Source organism: Mytilus galloprovincialis, chromosome 1 (genome assembly GCF_965363235.1).
Source record: "Mytilus galloprovincialis chromosome 1, xbMytGall1.hap1.1, whole genome shotgun sequence".
NCBI classification, from domain to species: Eukaryota; Metazoa; Mollusca; class Bivalvia; order Mytilida; family Mytilidae; genus Mytilus; species Mytilus galloprovincialis.
Genome location: NC_134838.1, coordinates 50,737,200 through 50,745,742, shown reverse-complemented (window position 1 = coordinate 50,745,742; position 8,543 = coordinate 50,737,200). Strand labels below are relative to the sequence as shown.

The following is an 8,543-nucleotide window of genomic DNA, read 5'->3' as shown; positions in this document are numbered from 1 at the left end:
TGATATGCGTCGTAGAGCCATGCCCATGCATCATGTTATTTAGTTAAACTACATATAATATTTAAGCTTTCAATGAGACAATTGTTTACTAACATGATTAAAACAAGTTTAAATTACATTTTCTGAAAAAGAGCATATAAATGTTTGTTTTGTAGTAATATTATATTTGAAATTTGTATTCAAATATGCAGTTAGAAATAAATAAGCACCAATACAATAAAACAATTTTGTACTTTATAAATTAGGGCGTTTGTTAATCGAAAAGTCGCCATGAAATACAGAGTCTCGTTATGTCGATAATCAAAAAGACTCTTTCCATTGTTATTACAAATAAAATGTAACTAATAACTTGAAAGAGAGTTTCGTTCCAGTATATTCATTATGTACTAGATAAATATACATATTAAAAAGTGCATTTAAAACTACTAGCAACAGTATAATAATCCCCTTTTTCTTATGGCTGTGGTCTATTATCTATTTCTCGCATGAAGATATATTTCTCGAATTACACTGCTACGAAAAGTAAGACGAAGAATGAGTTTAACTTTATTTGGTTATCCAGCATCATGAGACGAGATCGCGATATTTCCATTGACTATTCGTTAGGTCATTGATGAATTTCAAAGGTTAAGAAGATGTACATTTCGACCATGGCAGCGGAGATATGTTATGTGTTTAATAATATACAAAGCACCTATACTTTTTATCTAAAAATCTTTTTTTTGTCAAATTTTAAGTGGAAGAAACAGCATTTTGCGTTGATGCATGGAAATACAGATTATGCTGCATTTCGGATGACGACTTCATAATCCAGGAATATAGTGTTAGACTGAAGTTGTAGTTGGTGGCAGAGATCTTTCAGTAAAGTCAGGAACCTTGTATATACTAGTTCACTCTTGGCTGGAAGTAAACTGTGTACGAGTGGGTACATTGCAATTGCTGTCATTGCTCTGTTAACCATTGCGTGAAAAGGGTACAGTTGGAAGAATAGACTTGGACAGGTGTAAAATGCACCATCACCATATATGATATCTGCAGCTGATAAGTGTGTTAGATTCTTTTGTGTACTGAAGATTAGCATACGTCCTACTGTGTTGTAGTCTTTTAGCAGGTTGTACCTGTCTAAATACCATCTATGTTAATTTGATCTTGGTAAAACTGGAAGGTTCTTCTTGCGTTTGTTATTAATTATTCAAGGTGACAAATTCAAAAGTTTAAAAATAAATCTAACTCTAATCTATTTTTCATAATTTTTCTATATTTTTAAGTAAAAATTCAAAAATTTTAAAATAAATCTAACTCCAATCTACATGTATTTATCAAAATTTTTCTTTATTTTCAGGTATTTCTTTGGTGAAAAAAGAAACATATAACAAATAAACAAGGTATTATACCTAAACAGTACTGTATATCAAATATGTTATGCTTTGAAAATCCTAATTTACCTTGATTGCTATAAAAACAATTTATTTATCAAACATCTATTGTTATTTGCAAGTGGGAATAGAAGGAATAGAAGGAATAGTATTTTTAAAAAGTGGGAATATGGGGAAGACACCGGTGGCTTTTGGTTTGACACAATTCCATATATTGTTATGTAACATTATAACCCAAGTCAGAGTTCACCTGTTCGTCAAGGGACATTAAAAATTAAAGGTAAAGAATATTTATCTATAATAATTGTTGGGCATTGTTTTTTTTTCTCTTGGGACGAAAACATTTTTTTCTTTCTAAAATAAAATGTTTTTATAACATCTCACACTGTAAATAGTTTATTGTGTATCACAAAACATTCATATCTAACATATGCAAGTGTTATTTTGATATATGTTCATGTCTGTGTCTTAAAAAGACCCAGTAACACAGTTTTGCATGATTTTTTTATAATGACCCATATGTCATTATCAGAATTAAAAATTGGTCCATTATAAAATAAGACAGCTTACATAAAAGTAATAAAAACATTAAGTAACAACATAAATTTAATAGAAATTAAACTACAAAAATTACATTTATCATATTGCACAGACAAATCAAATTTAAAATAAGATTTTATCTATGCACAAAATTGTCACGGAATTAGGTTCGTAATATAATAAAAACGATTTGAGTTCTAATGTTTCTTTACAAAATTTTTCCATTCCATCACATTAATTTCTCAAGGTCTACTTTTCATACATAAACAATTTTGCACAATATCAATAAAATCTATAAATAGCAATAGTACTATATACATGACCGATGTAGACAATTTTGAATTATTTTGTCCCATTTAATTACATAGGTGCTTTAATAAAGTTCAATTTTCTCATCAAATAGACCTGTTTTTTAACTTTTGCAAATCACTCCTTGGTATTCGAACATAATTATATCAAAAATGTTGGTTTTGACAGTTTAATTTTTGAATACATTACGTCCCTGGAGGTTCGTAAAAGTCTCATATTTCTCGTTATTTTCCCGTTGACTCAATAGAAATTAAACTACAAAAATTACATAAATCATATTGCACAGACAAATCAAATTTAAAATAATGTTTCTTTACAAAATTTTTCCATTGCATCACATTAATTTCTCAAGGTCTACGTTTCATACATAAACAATTTTAGGCAATATCAATAAAATCTATAAATAGCAATAGTACTATATACATGACCGATATAGACAATTTTGTTACAATACATTTCTGTACTTTCAATTGTACCTGTTAAAGTGCTTTTGGTAAAATTTGACGTAAAAAAAATAAGGAGTTTGTATTTGAAAGGCACATCAAAACTTTACTTCAGATAGAATTTTGCTCTTTATTGCACTCAAACTTTTTCAAAATCTTTAAAACTTATTTTTTTAAATTGACCGTGTATTGAAATATATTTGAGAGAAGTTGACCCTATCATATCCAACTAAGTAAGACATCACGTGACTTTGGTGACGTACAGCGAGCCGCCATTTTGAATTATTTTGTCCCATTTAATTACATAGGTGCTTTAATAAAGTTCAATTTTCTCATCAAATAGACCTGTTTTTTAACTTTTGCAAATCACTCCTTGGTATTCGAACATAATTATATCTAAAAATGTTGGTTCTGACAGTTTCATTTTTGAATAAATTACGTCCTTGGAGATTCGTAAAAGTCTCATATTTCTCGTTATTTCCCCGTTGACTCAATGTTAGAATCTAGCGATCCCATGTCTACTTGTACTTCAAATTCACAAATTCAGTAAATAAAAGTAATACTTTGCAAATTGATTCAGAATATTAAAACATATATCTGGCGAAATATTCTACTTGAAATAGTTTAATTTTCAAATTCCGTCCCACATTGATTTAAAAAAAGTGGGTTTTTTTTTCGTGCAGAATCTGTGCTGTTTCTGTTATTTTCTTTGATGATATTTCGATATGATTGATTTCAAAATTTCTTGATTGAAAAGGAATTATTTCAAGTGTGAAGTGATAAAAATAACACGGGAACATTTATTTTGACAGATTTCCAGAAAATTGTTAACACTTAAATATATAATAAAATAATTTTAATTTTAAAGGCATTTGCCCAGTTTTCTGTATAATTTATCTTTCTTTAAAAATATATATATATGTTTTCGTCCCAAGAGAAAAAAAACGATGACCAACAATTATTATAGATAAATATTCTTTACCTTTAAATTTTAATGTCCCTTGACGAACAGGTGAACTCTGACTTGGGTTATAATGTTACATAAAAATATAGGGTATTGTGTCAAACCAAAAGCCACCAGGTGACATTAACATATGTATACATGTATTTCCAGAGTTTAGATTTTGTGATATACAAAAGTTTTCATAAATGTAAAATAAATATCTTCTCTTCCCCGTGTACACAACAGAAGAAATATATATCATAAAGAACAGTAAGAAAATATGAATATCATATGAAAAATTCTTTGAAAAGTGGATTTTTGTTTCAAACATAATCAAATATTTATGTTTTACGAAAATTGTTTTAAAGAAATATTCTGATTCAAATTTTATATTAATAGATTTTTTTTTTATTTCATAGAAAATTATACGAGATTTCAATGCATTTGATTTTGTCATTTACTTTTATTAATTAAATATTTTAAATCCAGTCACTAAATAAAACGATATTGCAAGTTTAACTTGTGTAAAAAAATTGTTATACCTGCCAATATTTATTGACAGAGTTATCGGTCCTGAATTGGACTGATATAGGTGTAATACCACCAAATCATGATACGGCACATCCGGTTGCATACGAAAGTAGGTCTAAAAAAATATTCCCTTGAATTTGACAGTTGTAGAAAATTAACCCTGCATTTCAATGCACTTAATTTTTTCTGAGTCATAAACATGTATGTTGGGTGTCTGAAAGCATCATTCTTTGTTTATTTGATGGTCTTATAAAATATTTTGGAAAGTTAAGGTTACATAGTTACCAAAGCAGGTAACCAGTAAATAATAGTGTAAAAATTGGGTTGTTTACTTCCGGTGCTGGTTACTTTCTTATATGCAATGAAATGTAGTGTGAAATTTTCACTGTAGCACTGGACAGGATTAAACTTTATTCATGCAAAGTATTTCTTTGGTTGAAATAAAGGTAAATACTGTACATTTTTTTTAAAAGTGACAATTTAACAAAGACTAATAGGGGAAATCAATGGTGGTATTACACCTATTTAGGGAAACTACACGTGCACTGGTGACCTTATTGTACTTTCATTTTTAAAAATTATTACTAAACTAGTTCATACGTTGTAAAAATGGACTATTCGGAATGGATTGAGACACAGAAAGCACGTTTGAGGGAAAATTGCCTTGAAATGGGGGTTTACGGGTGTTTGCTTAGTCAAATGGGTGGACAGACAAGGCTGTATTCAGTGTATAGTGTTAGGTTTCCTTGGGACAGAAAAAAAGAACCTTGTATGGTCACAGATTTGCATACATGTTGCACACTGAGAAATTTGACCTATCAGAGGAATTTGATGTGTCTCATCTGTGTCATCAGAAGAGATGCATTAACCCTGAGCACTTGTCTTTCGAGCCTCCTCATATTAACCAAGACCGCCAAGTTTGTCGTGGCACACACCCAACAAGGTTTTGAAAACACAAACCCTACCAAGACTGTTTGATTTAAAATGGTAAAACAATAATGGTTTTAAAGAGAAGTCTTATTTTTCTTCATATGATATAATTTAATTTATGAAATACACTTTTGAATCAACATACATATATTACATTGAGACCTTTCTTATAGATTGTCATGCTAATCCCCATTTTACGTGAGCCTCTGTGTCAAATTTTAAATCAACTTTACAGTTTTGTTTATACAACATGTGATTTTTCATTTCAGTGTTAACCATGAATCTGACAAGCATTCTGTTGAAAAATCTTATATGTGAATTGGTCTGCAGATGACACTTTAGCATTGAGGTATGTATCAACTAATGTCATGTTTTATTTTTGTTTTGGCCGCAAAAGTTTACAATTTGCCATTGTGCCATCTGTATTTTGCACCGACAAAACATCATCTAAACACTTGCCTTGGATTTATACACATCAGAATCCAGTCTCACATACTTAAATTTTATAATTTGTACCAATTTTTTTTTTACCAGCATTCAAAGGGACATAACCCTTTTTAAAACCATTTTGATGTATTTTTTATTACTCTTTCTCCTCATTTTCTAATGTAAAATACAAGAAAGTGGACTTTTTAGGTGTAAATCTATTAGAAATATACTGCAATAAATAAATGAAATAATTTTGATATCAGTAACAATTATGATTGACTGAAAGGGAACCGTTATTTGTCACACTCGGGGAACAGACCAAAAACTCAAGTTACACATAAGGGCTTATAGAAACTTCGGTGGAGACTGTTAACATTTATAGAAACAGTTCTTTCAGCTAAAACACTTTAATTGTTGATTTGACATTACATTTCTTTCATTTTTTCTGGGAAAATAATTACATTTGCTTTATTTTTTAGGCAAAAGATATCAAGTTTTGATGAAAAAAGAAGGAAGAAGGAAAATGGATCAAAACAGACCAAAACAGACCTTCAAATGAACTCTAAAAGGTGCAATAAAATTGTATATCATCTTAAAGTTGTCTTTTGTATCCTATTTAATTGTTTGAATGCTTAGATCATGAGCATATGATCAGATATTAGTCAACACTGCATTTTATAAAGATACACTGAAAAAAGGATTTTTCGAAGAAATAAGACTGAAATCGCCGTAGGATATGGCCTTACATTATTGTGATTTTCTCTGAAACAATAGATCTGACTGAAACAAAACTTGGCAGTTATGCTTGAAATAACTTGCAATTGGAGGGAAAAAAATTACATTAAGTTCATTTGACATTTAGGTGTTCTTTAGGTGTAATACCACCAAATCATGATACGGCACATCCGGTTGCATACGAAAGTAGGTCTAAAAAAATATTCCCTTGAATTTGACAGTTGTAGAAAATTAACCCTGCATTTCAATGCACTTAATTTTTTCTGAGTCATAAACATGTATGTTGGGTGTCTGAAAGCATCATTCTTTGTTTATTTGATGGTCTTATAAAATATTTTGGAAAGTTAAGGTTACATAGTTACCAAAGCAGGTAACCAGTAAATAATAGTGTAAAAATTGGGTTGTTTACTTCCGGTGCTGGTTACTTTCTTATATGCAATGAAATGTAGTGTGAAATTTTCACTGTAGCACTGGACAGGATTAAACTTTATTCATGCAAAGTATTTCTTTGGTTGAAATAAAGGTAAATACTGTACATTTTTTTTAAAAGTGACAATTTAACAAAGACTAATAGGGGAAATCAATGGTGGTATTACACCTATTTAGGGAAACTACACGTGCACTGGTGACCTTATTGTACTTTCATTTTTAAAAATTATTACTAAACTAGTTCATACGTTGTAAAAATGGACTATTCGGAATGGATTGAGACACAGAAAGCACGTTTGAGGGAAAATTGCCTTGAAATGGGGGTTTACGGGTGTTTGCTTAGTCAAATGGGTGGACAGACAAGGCTGTATTCAGTGTATAGTGTTAGGTTTCCTTGGGACAGAAAAAAAGAACCTTGTATGGTCACAGATTTGCATACATGTTGCACACTGAGAAATTTGACCTATCAGAGGAATTTGATGTGTCTCATCTGTGTCATCAGAAGAGATGCATTAACCCTGAGCACTTGTCTTTCGAGCCTCCTCATATTAACCAAGACCGCCAAGTTTGTCGTGGCACACACCCAACAAGGTGTTGAAAACACAAACCCTACCAAGACTGTTTGATTTAAAATGGTAAAACAATAATGGTTTTAAAGAGAAGTCTTATTTTTCTTCATATGATATAATTTAATTTATGAAATACACTTTTGAATCAACATACATATATTACATTGAGACCTTTCTTATAGATTGTCATGCTAATCCCCATTTTACGTGAGCCTCTGTGTCAAATTTTAAATCAACTTTACAGTTTTGTTTATACAACATGTGATTTTTCATTTCAGTGTTAACCATGAATCTGACAAGCATTCTGTTGAAAAATCTTATATGTGAATTGGTCTGCAGATGACACTTTAGCATTGAGGTATGTATCAACTAATGTCATGTTTTATTTTTGTTTTGGCCGCAAAAGTTTACAATTTGCCATTGTGCCATCTGTATTTTGCACCGACAAAACATCATCTAAACACTTGCCTTGGATTTATACACATCAGAATCCAGTCTCACATACTTAAATTTTATAATTTGTACCAATTTTTTTTTTACCAGCATTCAAAGGGACATAACCCTTTTTAAAACCATTTTGATGTATTTTTTATTACTCTTTCTCCTCATTTTCTAATGTAAAATACAAGAAAGTGGACTTTTTAGGTGTAAATCTATTAGAAATATACTGCAATAAATAAATGAAATAATTTTGATATCAGTAACAATTATGATTGACTGAAAGGGAACCGTTATTTGTCACACTCGGGGAACAGACCAAAAACTCAAGTTACACATAAGGGCTTATAGAAACTTCGGTGGAGACTGTTAACATTTATAGAAACAGTTCTTTCAGCTAAAACACTTTAATTGTTGATTTGACATTACATTTCTTTCATTTTTTCTGGGAAAATAATTACATTTGCTTTATTTTTTAGGCAAAAGATATCAAGTTTTGATGAAAAAAGAAGGAAGAAGGAAAATGGATCAAAACAGACCAAAACAGACCTTCAAATGAACTCTAAAAGGTGCAATAAAATTGTATATCATCTTAAAGTTGTCTTTTGTATCCTATTTAATTGTTTGAATGCTTAGATCATGAGTATATGATCAGATATTAGTCAACACTGCATTTTATAAAGATACACTGAAAAAAGGATTTTTCGAAGAAATAAGACTGAAATCGCCGTAGGATATGGCCTTACATTATTGTGATTTTCTCTGAAACAATAGATCTGACTGAAACAAAACTTGGCAGTTATGCTTGAAATAACTTGCAATTGGAGGGAAAAAAATTACATTAAGTTCATTTGACATTTAGGTGTTCTTT

General features: G+C 30.1%; 1 long non-coding RNA gene across 1 annotated transcript; it reads left to right on the top strand.

Moving 5' to 3' along the window:
• Positions 1-4,434: 4,434 nt before the first annotated feature.
• Positions 4,435-8,269, top strand: LOC143077510 (uncharacterized). The gene is made up of 5 exons (XR_012978949.1): positions 4,435-4,588; positions 5,342-5,421; positions 5,981-6,070; positions 7,513-7,592; positions 8,152-8,269. It is a non-coding gene; the product is annotated as an uncharacterized LOC143077510 (long non-coding RNA).
• Positions 8,270-8,543: the final 274 nt, after the last annotated feature.